This window comes from Ictidomys tridecemlineatus, unplaced genomic scaffold, assembly GCF_052094955.1.
Source record: "Ictidomys tridecemlineatus isolate mIctTri1 unplaced genomic scaffold, mIctTri1.hap1 Scaffold_50, whole genome shotgun sequence".
NCBI classification, from domain to species: Eukaryota; Metazoa; Chordata; class Mammalia; order Rodentia; family Sciuridae; genus Ictidomys; species Ictidomys tridecemlineatus.
Genome location: NW_027523264.1, coordinates 682813 through 686119, shown reverse-complemented (window position 1 = coordinate 686119; position 3307 = coordinate 682813). Strand labels below are relative to the sequence as shown.

At 44.1% G+C, this 3307-nt stretch overlaps 1 pseudogene; it reads right to left on the bottom strand.

Annotated features, from left to right (window-relative positions):
- Window positions 1-230: 230 nt before the first annotated feature.
- LOC144373800 (chondroitin sulfate synthase 1-like) lies at window positions 231-2247 on the bottom strand (annotated as a pseudogene).
- Between the last annotated feature and the right edge of the window lie 1060 nt (window positions 2248-3307).

The window sequence follows — 3307 nt, the reverse complement described above, 5'->3', positions numbered from 1 at the left end:
GGGGCCTGGAAGGAAATGAAAAAAATTTCATCCAAGACTTTCAAATCAGAATTAAGCTGGTTTGCCACATCATGTTCACAAGGAAGATGTTTTCAAAGGCAAAGACTAATCATAATTTTGTTCACAAATCTCAATTTAAAGGAGTCCTATGTAAGAAAAACACTTAGAAATTATATCCTTGCATGGACTTCAAAAGCTGATCTTACAAATATTTTTTAAAAAATAGATAATTAAAAATATTTTGTCCAGCAGAGCTGGACATCAGGCTGGCTGCTACTGTAACTTGGATCATTTATCTCCAGTCACATTTCAGCTAATTGCTGCATGGAACCATGTGATGATGCTTTGGACCCCAAGCACACTTTGTATTGTTTGGGATCCAGATTGGAGTCATGGAAGACAGAGTGTTGGACATGCACTACTCCTACCTCATGGATTCTTAACATCTTTAAACATACTTGGAGAACATTATTGAAAATGTCCACATCCTTCAGCCCCAGCCATGGATGGAAATTGCCACCCACTTGGACAAGATGTCCCTTATAATTACAAGTAATTCCAAACCCATAGTTTCTCCAGAAGCCAGTTTTTGAGTAAAAGGAAAAAAATGGTTGTCCCTGGGAACTTTCCCATCATAAATAATCTTTCAATCATACTGTCTAAAGATGATTGTAGAATATGTTTATTGGCCCCAAACTCTATTTGCTCAACACTGTTGCAGGAGTTCCATAGTAAACACCAGGTCAACTTCACAGAAGAAGTGCAAAGATTTATTATGAAATGGGAAGATCTTACCCTGAGGGCCAGAATAATTTAAAATTCTGAAGACGAAGGCAAAACCTTCATATCACCTTTAGGGTACTTCCTGCTATAATTTCTCATCAGTTCCACTAGTTTGGCCTTATCAGGGTTGGAATCAGAATTAAAAAGTAGTACAACCACTTTGGCATGCTGACTTGGGGTGGGACATGTCTTTCCTAAGTTTTCCAGAAACCTCACAAACATGTCAAAATGTCCAGATAATGGCACCAGTATATGACATTTTCATCTTTGACCTCTTTGTGTTTGTTCTTGGATCCAGGGAACTAGAAGGGAAAAAGCTACTTTAGGGAATTGGAGAGGAAGAACAGGTATCCAGACTTCTGGTTGATTCTGTTGGCCAGCTCCTGAGTTTCTAGTTCCTCATGCTCCACTAACTGGATCTTGCTGAAAATATTCTGTAGGTCTGCATGCCTCCTCACAGCAACTGACATCTTTCCTTTATACTTCATGTGTACAAGCAGTAGGTTCAGAATGTACTCTGCCCCAAACATGGGATTCACCACAGGACGATAGCCACACCAGATCTCCTTGAAGTCCATGATGCATATCCAGGTCTTGGTGGCGGCCTTGATCATTTCCACTACCTACATGATGATGTCAACCAAGGCTTCCATCTAGGCTGAGTCCATTCTTCTTGGGAGGGAGGGGTACAGGGTGGCTAACGGTTCACAGCCAAACACAAATTCTTCCCAGTCAGAAATTCTCATTGCAGAACTTCCTCTTGAGGGCAGGACTGAAACCTCATGAAGGAAGTAGGAATTCCTATGCATGGTCCTCTACGCATCTATGTGTTGCTGTATTTGCTCATTAGGATGATTTCTCAGTGGATCTGAATTGTGTGATAACTCTGCTCTGTAATTTGGCAACTGAGAATGTAGCTGTGCAGTTTGTACTGGTATCTTGGGTTTTTGTTCAGGGTGAGCATGATAGCTTAGTGAATCTTACTGTTCTGGAGATCTCAGATGTACCCCTTCTTGTTCTGTTCAGAATGCTCATTAAAAAAAGCTGATATATCTCACAAGACCCAAAACATTTCTGTAGTGCTCAGTCCTGTCTGCCTGAAGAGCAGGGACTCAATGATATTTAAACTCCTCAGGAAACTCTTCAGATGATCTCTGTTGATGTAAAGATCATCATCTACTTCCAGATCACTGTCCAAGCAGTGCTCAAGCATATATTCGAGTATCATGAAAGTCTTCTGGGGTGGGTAAGTGCCATCCACACCCCATAGTGGCACAATTGGAAATGGTACAGGTGTGTCTTAACACTCACTAGAGAAAAACTCCACTTTCCCAGAAATTGTTTTAGGTCGTATTCTGAAGGCAGCCACAGCAGGAGTCTGAAGTATTTCTGGGTGGTCATGACTCCCACAAAGAGAAGTTTCCTGTCATTCGAGGCTGCCACTGGGCCAAGCCTTGTGGCCATAGCTGTGCCCCACAGACATTTTCTTGTGCCCCACAGGCCTGAGATCCTTTTGCCCACCAGCAGTCCTTCAGGCTAGTATGGCACCACTAACCCACTGGTTTCAGCTCTGAAGCACGGGGTAGGACAAGCCTGTGTGGCCAGCCCAAAGCCCAGCAGGAGTCAGATATGAGGCAACAAGCAGAGCTAGGCTTGCTAACTTGCCTGGAGCCATGCCCACACCAATCTGCCTATAGGGCCACTTTCACTGCCTATGTTCAGAAGCCCTCCCACCACAGCTCCCAGCGGCAGAGACTGGTTGCCTTCATGCTAGGAAGCCTGGTCCCAGCTTCTCAGTGGGTGCCTAGGGCCATCCTTGCCCATGGCAACCCTGGAGCTGATAACAGGCCTGGTGCTGAAGCTTCATTATGCACACCTGCCTGCACAACAGTGACCTGCTCCTTTAAGAGGGGAACATGCCCTGCTCATGCAAGCTGCCTCTCCTGAGCAAGGCCACCATGACTATTCAAGCTTTGGCAAAGAAGTGTGGGGCCAATGAAAATTCATTGGCAATGGCACCTGCTCAGAGATATTGGTCCTGTCCTTATGGTGCCCCGGCAGGCTCCACCCCTCTTCTCCATGTGGCCTAGACTGCTGCTGCTGCTGGTGCACATGGATCACCATTGCCCTTTGATTTATTTTGAGTTAATTTTTGTGCAATGTGAGAAATAGGGTCTAGTTTTATTTTTCTACATATTCCACTATGACTTTCTATCATGCTGTTTCTGTGATAGAGTCAGAAGCTTATGGGGACCTGTGAAGCCATGAGCCAAAAATTAATCTGCCCTCCTCTAACTTGTTCCTGTCACGTAAAATGGTCACAGTGAAGAAGATCTGACCACCACAAATGGGACAGTTGCAGAGCACATTAGTGTTTCTTGTAGTTCTGCCCAGCATGAAATACTGAGGGGAGTCCTAAGACTTAAGAAGGGTAAGAGATGGGAACTTGAGAACCTGGGAAATTAATATCTCTGCTAAAGGTACTTACATAGCTGAACATAAATCCTAACAATGACATATCCTT